Raw genomic sequence first — 19,208 nt, forward strand, 5'->3', positions numbered from 1 at the left:
ATGTTCAAAACAAAACCAACATCATTATGAGAAGGAAGTCTGCAAAAGAAATGCAACTTTAACCGTTTTTAAAATTGGGGCTAAATTCGAGCACGAATGGATATTGCGAGGGTGTAGAAGGAGGAGACTGACACACAGGTGGCGTGTTGGTGGGCATACACTTTTGTTGTGATATGATATGTTATTTATAACACGCTTAATACCCAGCGGTTTCTAAGCTCGGCCCCGGGGATAGAACCAGTGTTGCTCTGTGTGGTCTTGCTTCAAAGGCGAGCATGTTGCCACTGATGCCCAAACCCCCTCCTCCCTATATTATTATTACCCTCTATATATTTCAATGTGTTTTTTCAAAATAATGTATTTTGTTAAAAATGACTTGGAAAAAACACCAGTCGGCAAAACAACGCGATAACCAACAAAGTTCCATGTTGAAATGTCAAGCAAGCAGCAAAGTTCTCAGTTCAACTCAATCCTTATTGCCCATAGTTACTTTTCACTACTTGGTTGCTGGAGAATGCATCCCTTCTCCGGGTGTCTGGCTCTCAGTATTTTCCTTTGCACACAGCCACGGGGAATTACTCTCTTCCCCTGGTCTCTTTACTTAGTTTTGCGTTTTTACAAGGTCAGGGGAATGACTCCCATCCCCTGGTCTTTCCCAAGAGTCTTTAAAAAAAAAAACTCTTTAATATTTTTACGCATAAAACTAACAACAATAACAAACAAAACATAACTGGCATTTTGGCACTTTAACGTGGATTCCACTGTGCATTTCTCATCTTGGAGCGATCATACAACCTTGCTACTTTAGTCTCCTGTCGTCCATGTGGGCAGTCTCGGAGTCTTTCACTTGTGCACAAGCCCATTTGGGGGCTCAGCGTACATCTGTCCATCCTCTATTTATTGTTACTCTGTTCCCCCGGGATCATCCGTGTCGCTCTCTGCTCTTTGTCCAAATAAGTCCTGCATCAGGGAGTTCCATGCTAGTATTTTTTGCCCGCTTTCCCCTTGCCCCCTCTGCACCACTCTTGTCCACACCGCAGTTCCCACCAGTGCCCACATCTGGAGATCTGACCACCATGAGTTATTTTTGGGCGTCCCTGGAGTTCCACGCCATCGCTATCCGACGTTTGGCCAATATACATACTAAGTCCTTCATTTTGGCTAGGTGTGTCTTTAGTCTTCCGCCTCTTGGAAAGAGACCCAGTAAGTACAACTCAGATTTCCATGCCTGCATTTGGATTCCACCCCCCATCATTTTTTCCTTAATTCTCTCCCAGAAGGTCTGTACATAGTTGCGCTTATCTAAACCTTGTATTTCTGGATACTTGTTTTGGATATCTCAGCACTCTAGTCCTTTCCTGGTCACTAAAGGGCCTCCGAAGCTCCCCTTCCCAATGTACTTGCGCATTGCTGGATTCCAATAACTGTTCATACAGCCTGGAGGTCGTGTGTCCCCCTTCTGATATATCGTACCATGCGTCCAGTCCTCCTCTCATCTCCTCTTGCTCTGGCCATTCTGTCCATCTCCTCTTGATTGTCAATGTCATGCTGTTATATAAAATGAATCAGCCTTCATGTATATTTTGCTCCTCCATGATGTTCTGGAAATCTGCTCATTTTCCCTCCTTCCTCAGATCTCCCATCTGTGCTATCCCTTTGGCTTCCAACTGGGAACGGTATGTTGCAAGAGTCCCTGTGTCTATGCCTGCTCCTAAAGGAATCTCTGCTGAGCAGGGATCTTTCATCCCCTGGATTTTCCACGCCCTGGTCCACAAATTTATTTCGAGTTTGACCATGTTTGGTAAGGTCTTGATCAGGGATTTATCGATCGATTGCAATTGCCCCGCTAGGTCCTATTTTTCAAAGTCCAGCAATCTAAAGCCTCCCGCTTCGTAATCTCTTTGCAGAGTCGTCATAGCAATTCTGCACCTCCCCATAGGAGATTACATGCTATTGTGTTCAGTCTTGTGAAGAAGGCCCTGGGTATGGCATGCGGGATGTTCATGAAATAGTATAGCATATGTGGCAGTACCACCATCTTCAAAAGGGCCACTCTCCCCATCATTCCCGGCGGAAGTGTCTCCCAGAAGTCCATAGCCTTCCGTGTTCCATCAAGGGCTGCCTGTGTGTTGGATTTGTGTGTGTCTGAGGTGTCGTGGTGTATTTCTATCCCCAAATACCGGAAGGAGCGCAGTGTCCATGTAAGGCCCAGGTTGGAAAGTTGGGTCAAGGAGACCCGTTTTAGGTCTGCTAAGGGGAATAATATGGATTTCTCCTCATTGATGGCTGTCCCTGAGAGTCTAGTGTACGCATCAATTGCTCCTAGCAGGCAGGGTAGGTTAACTCGCGGGTTCTCTACAAAAAGGACCATGTCGTCTGCGTACTGCAAAATTTGATGCACCACTCTGTCTATATCTATCCCAGTGTCCCCATACTCCGCTCTAAGGAAAACCAGTGGGCAACCCTGCTTGGTTCCTCTGTGTATCCTCCAGACCTCTGAGGTATAGTGTCCCGTTTTAACTCTGGCCCTCGAGTGTTTATACAGCAACCTAATCCACCACAGGAACCCTTCCCCTATTCCAAAGTGGGCGAGGACGCACAGAATCAAAGGCTTGAACAGCATCTAGCAACGCTATTGCGCATTCGCCCTGTCTGAGATTCGTCCTGTCTACCACGTGGTGGAGCCTGCGAAAGCTCCATGACGTGTTCCGCCCCGGGATATAACTCGTCTGATCCGGGTGGGTCAGCATGTGTATCACCCGTTGTAGGCGGTTAGCAAGCACTGCCGTGAGTATTTTAGCGTCTTGCTTAATGAGGGCAATCGGGCCTATAGGAGCCACACTCCTGTGGTGATTTACCAGGTTTAAGGATCGGTATAATCACTGATTCCGACATGCTCTCTGACATTTGTACGTTCTCGTATGCCTCTTGATACGTTTCTAGTAATTTCGAGGCAATCGTGCCCTTATACGTCTTGTAAAACTCCCCCGGAAGCCCATCCGGTGCTGGGGATTTGCCTGATGGGAGTTCAGTGATTACTGTCTCTATTTCTTCCACTGTATAGTTGGGCCGGTTCTGCTGCTAGTGTCGGTAGTCTTATCTCTGCCAGGGCTTCCGCTATATCCCCTGGCTCTACCTCTGGGTTAGGTCTGCACAAATGCTCATAAAAACGGGAAATTGTGTATTTACACCTTCCTAACTTCTGACTTCTATCCCAGCTTCATCATTTAATACGTTAATGGGGTCTCTTACATTCCTGCTTGCTGAGCCAGGCCAGGAGCCTACCAGGTTTGCCCCCCTCCGAATGCAACCGCTGTATATATTTCCCATAATGCAGCTTTCCTAGTTTCTCTCAGAGTTCTATGCATCTCATTCTCAGCACCATCAGTTCTCTAGGTTCCTTGCCCGCAGCCCCCACCCGGCATTCCCCCAATTCTATGTCCCTCCCAAGTTTACCAAGCTCTGCAAGGGTTGCTCCTCTTATTCCCCCAGTTTTCACGATTGCTGCCCCCCCTTGTCACCACTTTGAACGCATCCCAGAGTGTACCAGTACTGTCTACGCTTCCTACCTTGTGCTCAAAGTAATCTTCTATCACATCATGCAAGTATTCCTCAAACTCGCCCTCCTTCAGTGCCTCCGTCCGCAGCCGCCATGTTGGTATCGGAGCCCTTCTATGCGTGTGTGCCCATATTGCTAGTATTGGGGCATGGTCGGAAAGTGTGCATGCATTAATCGTAATCCCTTTGAAATCTTTCAAGGATTCAATGCCCCTGAATAAATAATCTATTTGTGTAAATATTCCATGGGGTGCACTATAATGTGTGTATCCTCTCTCGTCTCCGTGTACCGGTCTCTAGATGTCCACCATCTGCAGACGTGTGAGGGCCTTCTGTAACTCCTTGGCTGGGGGTGCTGGCTTCCTGTGTTTGTCATCTGATCTATCGAGGAGCGGGTCTAGGGTGCAAATGAAGTCTGCCACCCAGATGAATGTTGCTTCTCTGTACTGGGCCAGCTTGGGCGCAACTTTCCTAAAAAAAATTCTGTTGCATCATGGTTTGGAGCGTATGTATTTATCAAGCATATCTCCCTATTTTCCAGCATTCCATGCACCAGCACCCGTCTTCCCTCTGAATTGCTTTCTTGTTTTATTAGCTGAAATGGTACCCCTGGGGCAATCCATATCAGTACTCCCCTCGCATAATACGAGTACATGGCACTGTACACCTGCCCTCCCCATTTCTTGTCTACTTTGGTCTGTTTCTCCAGTGTTAAGTGAGTCTCTTGCAACATTGCTATCTTGACCTTCATCCTGTTCAGCCAGGCGTAAACCCTAAGCCTTTTAACATAGGCATTAAGTCTTCTAACATTCCAGGTTGCTATAATTAACTCATCTGGAACCATATTCGAAGTGTCTTTTCCAGCTCTGCTGTCCCATAGCCTTGCCTTCTTCATGCTTACTGCCCCGTATCCCCCTCTTACGGCCTCTGCTTGAAATTAGACTGTCTTCTTCTGGGCCGACACCTCCCTTTCTGTTTCCAGCGTGCCTGAGGTTGTTTCCCAGAGTTCGGGCCCTTTGCTCTTCATCATTTCCTTTGCCTTTCAATTTGCTTCTTCTGTTGCCGCTTAAGTAGTTTCCTCCTTCTGCCAACCAGTCAAACGATTTACTAACTAAAACTACCAAACCAATGCCCAGCCACCCTCCTCCTGCTCGGGCTTCTCTGCTTCTCTTGCCCAGCCCACCATAGTTGGACTGGCCCGCCGCTGCGTGATGCCTTAAAACTGACATCTAAGTGCACTCTGGGGTTGTGTGACTTGTCGATCCCTATGGCAGATCCGAGCCTGTCGCTCCAGCATAAATTCCTTCTGGCTTGCATTATTATTTCCTGCTAAATGTATCAAGTCATGTTTGATCCATGCTCCTTGTCACTGCGGTAGATTCCCATTCTCATTAGCATTTCTAGGTCGTTCCTGGGGGATACCCTGTTGGTCCATGAGTTGAGATTAGCTGGATATAGTAGCATGAAACATACTCCTGCCGCCCTAAGGCGTTCTTTAGTCGGGCCGAAACACGCTCTTTGCTTCTGGACATGACAATGTAGTCCGGATATATGGTGATTCTGGAAGAGTTCTTGGTGATGACTCCCACCTCTCTTTAAAATGTCAATTACTTTTCTCTATCTTTAAAGTTCATGATCTTAGCGATCATCGATCTCGGAGGGGCACCTGGTTGGGGCCTCCTGGTCAGGGCTCTGTTTGCCCTCTCTTCCACGAAACCCTGGGATAGTACCCCCACCCCGATCTCCTGGAGCAGCAGGTTTTAAACATACCCCGTGGGATCTCTGCCTTCTTGACCTTCCGGCAGTCCAACTATACCGATATTGTTTCTTCGAACCCTCTCTTCTGCTTCCTCTGCTCTGCGTTCCAGGATCTTTACTCGCTGTATTACTTCTGAAATTTGCATCTGTGTGTTTGCAACGCCAGTGGTGTTCTGGTGCACCTGTTCTGCTGTCATGAGTCGGTCCGTCAGGTTTTGTGCATCCTGTCTGAGGAGGCCCACATTGACCATAACTGTTTCCAGCTTGTTTTCTAAGGACGCCTTCAGGGCTCCTATCGCTGTATCCATTTAATTTTCCATGGACACCTTCAAGGCAGCAATTGCTTCCAATATAGATCCTTTACTCTCCGTTTCTACTTGCTGCGCTTGTTGTGGCCATCTTTGCGTCTAACTGGGCGAGCTGTTTCTGTTCAGATTTGCTGGTGAAAGAGTGTTGACCTTTTCCTACCTTTGTCCAATTTGACATTATCCCCCCGCAGCGTGAAGTGTCTCCCTTCCCAACTTTGTATATGGAGGGCTGTGTGCCTCTTTGTGGTGAGCACTTTCTTCTCTACTTCCACTTGTCACCAGGGGGTATAGATCTATCTGGACAGCAGATGCTCTCTGATCGCCATCCAATGAGCTGTGGTCTCCCATGTTTAGTTCAGTTTAGCATATTGTGATCTGATTGCCCTTGGCAATCTGCCAGTCCAGGGTTCTCATGCTGCAAATTCCTTATTTCCCTTCCCCCGTGGGACTCTCAGTATGGTATTGTTTCTGTAGTCCCCTAGGGAGGCATTTGTCTCCTCGCCGTTCGGTTTTCGAGTGGGTTGTAGTCTCCCACGTAATGCCGCCCTTGATGTTCCAGTCTAAGATCTCGTGTCCTTTAGCAATCTTCTCCAATATATCTCATTGTACTCCGCATTAGGGCTTTGTTCACCAACCTTCCGGGATTCCGGTCTACAGCTCTTTCGGTCGCGTGCCTGCAGAGGGGGGGCTCACGGGATTACGTCTCCTCCCTCCATATGAGGCTACAGCTTTCTGCCCATACCGTCACCTCCCGTTGTTAGTCTTCCACCTTCCAGGGTCCGCCGGTGCACCAGTGTGAGTGGCCCTCTGCCGCAACTGTTGTAGTCTCTGATGCACTACAGCCTCCACTGCTGTTCAGCGCTCCAGGAGGTGGTCTCCGCGTTGCTAGTAGGCCACTCAGAGTCCTATGTTCTCTCGATCGGTCCTCGGATGGGCCGGGTGCTTCCCGCCAGTCCTGCTGTATGGACACAAGACCCGGCGCAACCCGTACAGCAGAGGATAGAATTTACCCACGGGTGGGCTGGGCGTTCTGTCCGCGTTCCTGGTGTTTCGGTCGAGCGAGCCCAACGGGCCACCTATGTGCCCTCCGAACTCTATTGTGAGGGCTCCCCAAGTTCTTTGCTGCACCACCAGGCTTCTTCTTCTTCTTTTGTCTGGATCCAGTTGGCACCAGACCATCAACCGGGGTTCCGCTCTGCCGATTGCCGCCGCCCGGCGTGCAACTAGACTCTCTGCTGGTCTCCTGCAGTACCCACTGCATTCCAGGACGCCCCCGTGGATCCTGTGCTTCTCAGTGAACCGGAGTCCCGTTATGTTCACTGATTCCTTTGCTCCAGTCGAGATCTGCCGTCAGGGTCCGCATTCGCAATCTCCCTTTCTCTTGCTGTGCGGGCACCAGCTCTTCACTTCCGCCAGGCTCCGCCATCTTGTGCCATGATGCGGGTCCGTGCTGCTTCCTTTCTCTCTCGAGTATCTTCGCACTCCTGCTACGGTTTAGAGTTGGAGTCTCCCGCGACGTGCTCAGGACCTTTGTGCGGCCTTGTGTGTTCTTTCGTTCGCGGCTCAAACGTTTTTCGCCTGTTTCAGCTTATTTGGTTTCAGGAGCTCTCCGAGCTTGCAGCCTTTCACATGGCCCGCCAAGCCACGCCCCCTTTCTCAAGATGCTTGCTACAGTTCACAACCATAGGGGGAATGTCTCCCTTCCCCTGACCTTTCTTAGGGTCATTTTGCAGTTTGCAATACCAGTGGGAATGTTTCCCTTTTCCTGGCCTTCTCTCAGGCCCTTTAATACAGTTCGAAATGCTAGAGCAAATGTCTCCCTTCCCCTGACCTTCTCAGGCTTTAATGTCTCCCTTCCCCTGGCCTTTCTCATGCTTTTCAGTACAGTTCACAATGCCAGGCAGAGTGTCTCCCTTCCTCTCGTTTTTTAATTCAGTTCACAAAGCCAGAGGGATTGTCCCCTTTCCCTGGTCTTCTCTCAGGTTTACTTTGAAGATGCAGGTCCCTGACTCGTATGGCTTTATTCTCCTGATTCCCCAGACCTGGTTTCCTATCGTGCCAGTTATTGTGGCGTAAGTTACTCTTCTGAGGTGGTTGCAGATCCCAGACGTGATTTCCTTTCTTGCTTCTCTCTAGCAGACCTGGTTCACTATCCTGCCAAGTACTGAGACTATGAAGATGACTGATGGCGATCTTCATTATTAGGTGCAGATCCCAGACCTATCTTTCTTGGTTTCTTTGTGGGTGTTCGGGACATTGGCTTTGTTCCCAAGGGTTTCCTTTCTCCTCTCTCCTTAATTGGCTGGTTCCGGGTATCCCAGTGCTTCATCCTGCCCCTACCAACCGTTCCGGTCACTTCTGTATGTTGAGGGTGTTTCCCAGTAGGTTTTGGTTGGTCTCAGGGTCTTTCGACTTTGGTTTCGGGATTCCGCAGTCTTCTCTCCTCCTCTGGCGTGCTGTGGCGACTCTGCAGCGTTCGGTCCCTGACAGTGAGCGCGTCTCCTTTCGACTGCGCTGTCCATTCGCTTCACCCACCTGAACTGCTGCTTCTCCCTCTAGCTGCACGGTGCTTCCACGTTGGACCAATTGGGAGCACCTCTGTAGTCCTGGTAAGCCCCTGTTCTGCAGCCCTTCTGGTAGCTAACAGCTCGAGCATTCACCAGGCATTCAATTCCTCCAGGGAAGGCTTCTATGTCTGCCTGGTTTTCCCATATAAATTTGTCAAACACTAGACAGCTCAAGAGTGTTTTGAGGAGTGCTTTTCATCCCTCCGCACTTCCTCCTCATCCCAGTATTTCCCTGCGAGTTCTCTCTAAGGTAGAGCTGACTCTTCTTAGTCCCAGTACCTTTACTATAGATCTCCCTTGGATCTACTTTGTTCTTCATCGATCCAGTACTGTTGTTATTATGTACATGACACATGGACATGGGTTGGCAGGCTAAATGATGGTTAGGTGAGGGGGACTGGAGTGGAGTATACCGTGTTTTCCTTAGATGATAGCACCTATCCCCAGTGGGGGGAGTGTCTCCCCATGAGAACCTCCTGCAGAATACCACCCTAGGGGAAATATCAGGTAGCACCTTCACCACCCTGGCATCATGGGAAGGGTATCCCCCACTGGGGGAAGTGACGATATAAGGATTTGCCACAATATCAAAAGGAAAATAATTCCCTAACTTAGGATCCAAGCGTTGAAGGAGATGAAACCAAGAAGGTGCACAAGGGAGACGAGGTGTAGAAATAAAACATTTAGCATCAGAACAAAGAGTCCTAGAGGGATGATAAAGCGACAGCAAGGAACTGAGATGGGCAGAGGCCAAAGCGTAAATGCATTTAAACATTGATTGATATGAAATGTATTATTTTTTTTTTTATGATTTAAATGGTATGTAATGAGAATGTTCAACATGTCAGGGGAGCACAAGGGAACCCACGGAAGATTTAGGAGGCAATAAATAGCATATAACGTAAGCAGTGTACATACCATTATGGTATATGTTGAGACACGTAGTCACAGGAACTGCAGGCACAAGAGATGGCTGTAAGCAAGAGACACAAATAAACCGGATAGGCAATCAAATTTAGGATTGATCAGAGCAAGGGGTGTACTGGAATCTGATAAGGAGTCTCTAGAGAGATTAGGGAAAGCCCTGCCCTTGGAATCACTACCAGCAGTTCACATTTCACAATCATACAGCAGCATAATAGGTTGCATGTACTGAAGAAACAGTTGTACTCAGTGTAAAGGTAAATCTGCATCCCATATACTGAGACCGGTATGACACCCACAGGAGAAAATATCTATTTAATGCATGATCAAAAGCCACGTTCAAATCAGCTCCTGTGTTGACATGGCTACATGGTATATCTGATCACAAGTACGATTTGATATCTATTGTAAGGCAGCGACTGCTGCCCAATAGTTGAGGTAAAGCAGAGTTGCATAGGAAATCGAAACAATGAATTGCTGATAGCTTTTGACTAGTGTGATGGATTTGGATGACATTTTGCAAAAATAAATGTTCCCCCACTCTCCCCACAGACTGGAAAGTTTCAGAAAGATTTTTTGAAAAACAAAGTTATTAAGAAAACAGAAAGCTGTTTCGAACTACCACCCATTCATTTTCCCACAGACAAAAAGTCATTTTTTTGCCGGACTGCACAGCCCAAACCGATGGACGGATTTGGACCAGGTCCGACGCAACTTGGGCACAAAGCCTTGACTCGCAATCCTTTTGTGGTTTGGGGTTATTCTGTCCAGTACTTTTTTAAATATGTGACTGCTACATATCGGGTAAATTGAGAAGAATACGGGTGGTGTTTATAAATGAAACAGCCACCATCTTTGTTTTTCTCTCAATGTAAGAGATAGTCGCGGTTATCGCCCCAGTTTATTGCTGAGGGTATCGGAAAATGAAACCCAGAAAAAAGGCTTTTGCAGGTAAAAAAACATGCAAATGCCAACAAGCTAGAGGTGTGGGGGGGAGGGAGGCAAGGGGACACAAAGTGAAATTTAGGAGTTCAAGGGGGGCTAGGGCCAAGTTCGCAATGCAAGCCTCAACTTTTTTTCCATGCCCTCTGCTATAACCTGGGGTATGGCAGCCATCTCAAAGCAAACTGTGTCACACAAACACTGTTGTGTGGGGAATGGGAGTGGGCAGGGCAGCTGAGGAAGCCTTCAGAGGAGTGTGTGGAGCTGGCACAGATGAGGCGGGCACTTGGTGAGGACTGAGGGGGGCAGGAGGCTGGCAAAAAAGCTTTTTTTCCCAGCTATTTTTCCCATATTTGTGGCTATAAAATTACCCATACCCACAGCTAGCACACTGAAATAGGCACCACGACTCCCGTCCACACAGTAACCGGGGCCTTCCCTGCTTAGCTTCAGAGCGAGGAAGGGGTGGCCCCCTTAGGCCCTGTTTCATAATAAGTGCGCACAAGTGCAATACCACTTAGAGCAGGGTCGGTCCCGGTTACTCCACAGGTGGAAGTCAGTCCACAGCCCTGGATGCAGTTTCTTTTCTTAGTTTTAAATATCTCATATCACACTAAGAAAATACACAGCATGGACATTACTTTTTTTTTGTTCAACCGTGCTACTGTCAATCCTTGAAAGTATTAATCTCTAAAGGTCTAGCTACCAAGAGGCCCACATGAAAAGAGCAGCTGTCTCTGGGCAAGAAGTTGATAATACACGGAGAATTGCACGTGTGAGGCAAAATAAAATAACCTTTTTGTTTTTTAATGTGCCCCAATATAGTTTAACGATCTTCTATGTTCCCAGTGCATTTTGCTGAATTTCATTCTGGTATTCGTAGTCTCCCAATCAAGATGTGAAGAATAATGCCACAATTGTTCACTTTCTGCCTAACATAGTTCTTTGAGGATTTATATATTTGAGTGACACTATGGTATGTGTACTTTTCAAGTTATCTTTATAAAGCAGAGCATTGTTGAAAGCCAAACATGGGGCTGAGGAGGGGAAATGATTAAAGGGCAAGTAAATCATGAGTATTTGCCCAGGATATGGAAAGAGTTTGCAATCCTGGACACTGCTGCAGTTATTTTTCCCGAATTGTGGCTGCTTTCCAGGGCACACGTGAAGGACACATGTTGTTGAGCAGCGTAACCTTTTTTGAGGTTGGCAAGCTTGCTCAATTATTTGGCTACCAGGATTTTATTCAGGTTGTCATGTTCCCAGCGCAGATGCTTACCCGCACGACCACAAGCACTTGTTTCGTATTGGGATTTTGTTTTACAGGGAATATTTCACTACAGATTGCTGGGTTTAAAAGGTGAGCACCTTTTATACGTGGCTAGCTACTTAGGTCGTGCGATGTATCACAACAGTCACCAAGAGACCAGCCATACAACAAGGGGCTTGTAGGATGCTGCTTTACCAAACTATATGATCCATGGCTAATATTTTAATCTCACTGCTGTAAGGGCGTCACAGGTATGACACTGACACAAAAGGTACAATTTGTAAAACCTTTATTCAACTTTCGGGGTTTGGAAAAACTCCTACCTTGCCCTATAGCTAGGATGGGAGTAATCTCTACCATCAAATAATAAATAAAACAGTCCTAGTTGAGTCTGTCAAATCAAAATGGCCTACACTAACAAAACCTAATGCCTGCCCTATTTCTTGTACAAACAGTGTGTAAAAGAGAACATGTATGCAAAGGAAAATCAGTGTGAGAATATAAGGAATAAATGTGGCTGAGTCAGCTCTCCTCCCCACGTTAGACAGCACGGAGTAAGGCATCCTCGTAGACAGGATGACACACTCTGGCTCAGGTTCTCAAAACAACTGCAGTTCAAAACATGGATCAAGGTCTGTCTGGCCTTCCACGTTAAAGTCTTTCTTTCCAGCTTTCAAAACACTGTTCTACAAAATGTTCACGCTGGTCTCCCTCAGTTGGGCTCGGACCTTTCAAAGCAAAAAGCTCAGTCGGACTCGGACCATTCAAACACAACACTTGCAAGGACTCCCTTGCCCAAGTTTAATTCACATCCTTTAAGGGGTTCCCTTACCTTAACTTAACACACGTTTGGTCTCACTCAGTTGGGCTCAGACCTTTTCCTGTTGTCGAAGACTTTCAAATGTGCGTGGGTTTTACGTTAGACCTCACAGGACCACTTCAACTTTACCATCAGCTCACACACTTGTGCTAGTTGCCCCAGTGTCTCTTAGACTGGTTGGTTCGATGGCATAAGCACAAAAGTTCAGCGTTCACCTTTTTACATTCCCCCTTTTCACCGGGGGTTAACTTTGATCACTTCACTTTTTATAGTTAATTCACTTTATCAAACCAAAACTATTCACCTTTCACAGAGAATTTCGAGTGGGCTACATCCTTTCGCCGGACCACTCCGCTACTCAGTATCGCTGGTTTCACAGCTGTCGATAATTCAAAGTTCATCACAGGTCTGCATTTCTTTGCGTCTCATTCACATGCATGCAGCCTTCAATTGTGCGATATTCTGTTGCAACTTCAATCTTTCCTAAACGCACACCAGTCTTTCATGTTGCTTGCCAACTCACTGGCTGTGGGCATGTCTTGCTTGTCTTTGGAGTTTAATTCACGCATCAAGGTGAATACCACAGGCTTGACCTTGCCTCCTCAACTCTGTTGTTGACCCGGGAGGGTTGCTGGCATCCTTGAAACACAATGCAGTGTTCTTGTTTGGGACTTGGCCTTCTCCACGTGTCTTTCACTGCCTTTTGGAGGCAATGACGCCCTGCTGGGGACCCATGGGGTTCTCTACCCTTTGCTCTCGTCCCTTGGTCCGTCACTCGGCTCCAGTAGGTTCGCCTTTGCCGCAGACATTTTGCTCTTACTCGTTTTCCACCTTGCTCAGAGTGTATCTGTGTTGCACCTTTTATCTGTGTGAGGAGAGCTAATTGGTATCAGATGTATGCACTTAGTCAAGTGCCTGAGTTTGCCTGACCCGATTAGCGGGACATGTCCGATGAGATATGTAAGGGTTAGCCTCTTTACTCGCAGTCGCCATCTTCCTCGGCCTGGTGTTTGTGTAGAAAGTGGGGAGGGAGTTTGGACATGGGAGAATCCTATAAAATAGGACGGGTCATGTATACCGGAAAGGGGGGAATACTGCGTCTCACCATCAGTTTCCTCACCCCCACTCCTCCAAGACCCCTTACCCAGGTGATACTCCTGCACTGGCCCTGGCCACTTGAGAGAGAGATCACCCCCACCCCCAGGGACTTGTAGGTGAGACGCCCTTTGGCTTCTCACACTGCGCTTTGCCTAAATAATTAGAAACATTTCCTCTCTCATGTTATTTTTCTGTTGTTCATTACTTTATTTAAAAGTCCATTGCTATTTAGTCCTGTGTACTTTCTTATAAGGGTAAGGTCAATTGTACTACATGGGTGCCAAAAAATGTATAGAATAACAAAACCATTGAAATTCAATGAAAAAACTTTAGTTGATGATCAGTTAAGGTGAAAACCCTGAAATGTAATCCTGTGGGGAATTTAGCACCAGCTTAACTCGGCGTGTTTGGGTCCCCCGATATATTGCCCCCTGACATACAATGATACCCCACAATCCTGGGTACAACAAAGAGGCTTACTTTCCCTCCTCCTCCTCTCTAATCACTGATTGCCTAACTGCCATTCAAGATTGGTGTGCTGGCAACGATCTCTGTCTGAATGCCAGCAAGACTGAGATCCTCCTCATCGGCACACCATCACCTTCCTTTCCCCTCTCTCTCTGGCCGGCCTCCCTTGGCCCTCCTCCTATCCCCACCTGCGAGGCAAAGAACCTTGGTGTCACCTTTGATTCCACACTCTCCTTCTCCGCCCATATCGCTGATGTATCAAAAAAGTCAAACTTCCTACTGCACCTCCTCAGAGGTACTCTTCCTTTCCTCTCATTCCCCCAGAAGCTCACTGTCTCCCAAGCTCTGGTTCTCTATAAGTTGGACCATTGCAACAGACTCTTTCATAATCTACCTACCTCTACTCTCCGCCCTTTGCAACTTATCCAGAACAGGACTGCGAGTCTTGTCCTTGGCCTCAAGCCCTGCGATCGTATCTCTCCAGCTCTGAAATCTCTCCATTGGCTCCCAGTGGATGCAAGGATTAAATGTAAAACCCTCTGCATTGTCCACAAGGCTTTCTGGGGCCTGGGTCCAACATACCTTCAACTATCCCTCCGCAAATACCTCCCATCTCAAACACTCCGCTCCTCTATCTCGAACTCCCTCAGGGTCAGTCGTTTCTCAAGAAACGAGCTGGGGGTAGATCTGTCTTCAGCTGGGGCTTCCCTCTGGAACAGCCTCCCTGCCACTCTAAAACTTGAGGCGAACCATTTCCGGTTCCGGAAGCACCTCAAGACCTTCCTCTTTGCTTCTGCCTTTGCCCCCCCCCTCTCCCCTGCTGATTCTACTCTCCCTCGGCACCATGCACCTGGCCACCCTCTTTCCTCCGGGCCCAGGTACCTGTTACTCTTGCCACCCACACACACTGCCTCCGGGCCACCCATTGTACTGGGGTCTGTATCTGTACACATACAGCCCCCACCCCTTTGTTTTGTTCTTCCTGCACTTATCAGACCTACCCAGCCTGCTGCCTTAAACCCAGCACTGCCAGTTGCTGGCTGCACTCCCTCTGTTTGTTGCCTTTTTATTTCTTAATTTATTTATTATTTGGTTTTTTTCCTCCTTACTCCGCACTCTTTTTGTTCCCCCTTCCATGCACTTCTCCCTCTCCCCCTCTACCATGCACTTGCGCGTTCTCAATGTCACTGGGCCTAGTAAGATTGTTGTTTTTGTTTCTCCTCTGTTCCCCTTCCCTTGCCTTGTCGCGCTCTGAAACACTTGTGTATGAGCGCGATAGAAATAAAATATCAATATCAATTACTTAGACATCAATATTTAAGTTTATTAAAGGTGGTCCCCAAGGTTTATGTAGGGGAAGTTCCCATAAGATTACACAATCATGGGCAGTTTGGCAAACCTGTCTGTGTAAATCTCACTATTTCTCATACATGTGCATCAATCTACATAATGAAATCTCTATTTTTTATTCTGAATAGCGATGGATATTGTAGTCTCAATTTTGCAGCATGGCGGTCACTGTATCAACACTCTCCTGACTTCAAAACATTTTTGAATTGCACATAAGTTACACAACAAATTATTAAAAACATTTTGCTGTCCCCAAGAACACCAACGAGTTCTGGAAATAGAAAACTGTTGTATAGATCACATTTCCCATGCACTAATGGTTCAGTGGGTTGCGAGTTTGTGTGTGCAATTTCAAAATATGTTCACTGAGATGCATCAGAATTTTACAGGCTTAGGGCTCTGAGTGTAGTGTTCAGAATGCACAGAATACCTAGGAGAGTAGTTGTAGGATATTCTGATAGAATCATGCGTGCAATCCTTCTCCCCGCTCACCTTTTATTTCTCAGATGGTGTCTAAATGGCGCAAGATTCTTTGTCTCAGCTATGTAAAGTCAAGTGTGAGGTGTTGCCTCGGATTTATATTCACATTATTTTCCAAGGGTTTCCAAATGACGCAGTTAAACTTGCCCTCATTCCAGAATTCAGTTTATATCTATGGCCTTCACAGATAAAACATTATCAAGCAAATCTTCATTAGGCTGCATTGGTCACTCCTTTGCTCAAAAAGCCTTCTATGGACCCTGCAGCCTGCAAACATTTGCCCTATATCACTACTGCGTTCCTTGATAATGGTTCTCGAGTCTATTGTAATGCCTCAATTGAGGGACTACCTGGAATCTGAGCTCATCCTGGACTCTTTTCAATCTGGGTTTTGACCCATTATGGGAACGGAGGCTGTTCTGATGACATTGACGATCTCTATTTAATTCTTGAACAGGTTGGAATTGGGGTTCTCTACTTCTTGACCTCTGTGCAGCATTTGACATTTTTGGTAATTGGTTATTTATAATGCGCTTAATACCCAGAGGTTTCTAAGCGCGGACCCGGGATTCGAACTTGTGTTGCTACACGTCGTCTTGCTTACATAACAAGCTTGTTGCCCCTGAGCTATCCTCCCGCACACATGACCATGCTTTCCTTTGTCAATGCCTCTGGGACATCGGAATTGGCAGCTCTGTCTTGGAATAGTTTCGTTCTTTTTTGTCGGACAGAACTCAGTCCTTGACCTTGCCTCCCTTTTCCTCTGCCCCGATTCCTCTTACCTGTAGCAGCCCCCAGGGCTCGACTATTTCTCTGCTTCTATTGAACATGTATATTCTTCCACTGGCCAAACTCGTCCATGCCCAAGGCTGCAGGTTTTTTGCCTACACTGATGACAGGCAAATTATTTTGCGTGTTGATCACGATCAGACGGCTGTGGCTGCTCGTTTAAAAAACTGCTGGTCTGACATTGGAGTCTGGATGCGTACAAATTGGGTCAAGCTCAATGCAGACAAAACATAAGTAATGGTAATGGGAGCTGATCCCTTGGAGGGTTCTGCCTGGTCCACTGCCTTCTGCCCATCTGCCATGGGCCCACTTCTGAGCCCTGTGGCCATGCTAAAGAATCTGGGCATTACAGTCTCTGCCTCCCTCTCTGCCGCCACTCAGGTTAAGGCGAGATGCAGTGCTGCTCATTTCAAGCTTAAACTTCTGAAGAAAGTCACCCCGTTCATGCCTGTGGATCTTTTGAGGTCTGGTGGTCTCCACGTTTGTCATGGGGAATTTGGATTATTGTAACTCAGTCCCTTTTTCCCAGCCCAAAACCCTTCGCCATCATTTACAGTGTTAAGTATTTCAATCAGGCGGTACACCCAGGTCACAGCCCAGTATGCAGCGCGCAGCTGAAATGCTAATTTTATTATGTCTATAGGTTCAGTATTCTGAGTGATATACTACTCATATCACACACCTTCTCAAAATACCCCAGGTCACAATGGACTAGGAATCAGGCCTGTTGGTAAAGGTAATATTTATTTATTTAAAATTCATATTAAACATATACTTTATAATAGGGAGCAGCAATCACCAATGTGGTGACAATAACAGATAAGAAGGTAGGTAAAACAGTTAAATTCACTTTTAGCAACACAAAATATAAAACATCAGAGAAAAGAACACTTTTGGCTTGTTTGGAAGGATAGCACTTCCGTTGGGATTTCCCCCTGCAATATTCCTCAACCCACAAATAGGCAATTCTAAACAGATGTGAGGAAGCAGCAAGTAATCAGGAATAAAGCACAGTAAACAGAATTTTAATACAACCTTCCCTCCCCAAACAAGAGAGAAAAACGGGTTGGAAATCTTACACTTTTAAAATGACATTCGAAAATGGCTTAGCAAAACACTGAAAAGTGTGCAAAAGCTCTTAAATCAATACAAATTTATATGGGAGGAATATTGGAAAGATGCTTACAATCATAAGCTATAGTTTAAGCAAAAGTAAACACTTTAAATCCGAATGGAAGTTTGAAAATAATTTAGGACAAAAATCACACGTGTAAAACTTTGCAGAAATGCGCATTGCTGCCTAAAATTAACCGTTTTGTAAGAAAAACTGGTGAAATATAATGATTTTGAGTGCGGTTCTCAGGTTGAGATGTAGCTACAGGTCTTGGGTATAATCCAGAGTTGAAATGAAGTCTCTAGCTATTAAATTGAGTGAGTTATGCAATGTTGAGTGAGAGGCATGTTTGGAAAATAATGGCACGAAAAAGAAAACAGAAATCAACTTTTACAAGGATAGTTATGCTCTACACTAGGGCATTCAGGCTGTTACCAGCTAGAAACACAGTAAGCTCTAGAGTTGATCCGCGGAACCAACACCAGCACCTCTGCGCATGCCCTGGCGGACCCAGCCCAATTACCCGAAGGAGGATTAACGGTTTAGGATTTCACAGACAAAATTATTGAAAGAATTGGCACTAGGGCAAACAATCAAAGACAGGGTGGCAATAATGATTCTGACAATGTTACAAGTTCTTAAGGTAAGGATAGGATGGTTTAGAGATTTGGATGGAACAAAACAAGGCAAGGTATGCTATTTTGTATGCTTTCTATTAATATTTACAGTCCACTTTAATTTAGGATTTTGGACCGTCGAGGGTTCTGGTCATCACACGGATCAGGTCTGACCAAGGACAGCAGGGCACGTCTGGCGGGATAGGGTCAGCTGGGCGGTTCTGGTCACCAGACTGCACTGGACTGCACTTCTGGTTTACTGGAAACTGGAGATCATTGGGATGGCGAGTTTGCAGCAGGCATGCATTTAGTAGTAGCATGCCAGACTTGATCAAAATGCTTCCCTCAGGTTTTGGGATTTGTTTCAGAATTTGGGCCTAGCTGAAAAAGAAGTTTAGCAATGCTGAGGCCTTGGCTTTGTAAGGAAAATGAGGAATCGGGAACAAGGATGGAGAAATCGGGAACAGGGCGCCACGCATAAAATCTGGAAGAAGTCAGGAATCAGTGTCCGTGTGTGCTCTGAGGTTCCCTTATTTATCATGCCAAATGACATCACTAAATTATATTGGCAGTATATCCTGGGCATTGCAGTGCCCTTTAATCACAGTGGTTCAATAGAAAGGAATGGTTTTGGCGCCAAAACAGCACTTTTTAAGGTTGAAAAGATGACATTTTAAAGAGTCATTTTGGGTTTTCAGCACAATGATGCTGCCTCTTTCACTTCACTCCATGTAAAATGTTGCAGAGCACACTAGCATACTCCTGCAGTGAGTACTCTGTTCCACCCCACCTGAAATGTGTGTTGGCAGGGTGGTGCAGCCATTTTCTGGTTATTGCAAAGTGCAGTTTAGGGATCTTGGCGCACACAGGGGTCAGTGCATCCATTTTGTGCTGTTTCTGGCATCAAAGAAGCAAAGTGGTGTAACATAGCTCAACCGCGCGGGTCAAAATATCCCACAACAGGTTGTGCAAAATCTGGCCACCCGTTTGGTGATAGTTTTGCCTAAATTTGCTAGAACTTCAAAGGTGCTAAAAAAAAAAAAAAAAAAACTGCTCTGGCTCCCAATTTAAAATCCTCTGCCTGGTACACTGGGCCATGCACCGCCCGGGAGCTGGCTTGTAAAGCCAGAAAATCAAGCATTACT

General features: G+C 46.4%; 1 protein-coding gene and 1 long non-coding RNA gene across 2 annotated transcripts in view; one reads left to right on the forward strand and one right to left on the reverse strand.

The window, feature by feature from the left end:
- Positions 1-19,208, forward strand: part of PLBD1 (phospholipase B domain containing 1) — a 424,699-nt gene that overhangs the window by 135,005 nt on the left and 270,486 nt on the right. The window lies entirely within an intron of this gene.
- Positions 1-19,208, reverse strand: part of LOC138581412 (uncharacterized) — a 578,201-nt gene that overhangs the window by 106,945 nt on the left and 452,048 nt on the right. The window contains exon 5 of the long non-coding RNA XR_011304546.1: positions 9,110-9,164. This is a non-coding gene — a long non-coding RNA (uncharacterized lncRNA). The remainder of the gene's footprint in view (positions 1-9,109; positions 9,165-19,208) is intronic.

This window comes from Ambystoma mexicanum, chromosome 3p, assembly GCF_040938575.1.
Source record: "Ambystoma mexicanum isolate Mex_15411 chromosome 3p, UKY_AmexF1_1, whole genome shotgun sequence".
In the NCBI taxonomy this organism is placed as follows: domain Eukaryota; kingdom Metazoa; phylum Chordata; class Amphibia; order Caudata; family Ambystomatidae; genus Ambystoma; species Ambystoma mexicanum.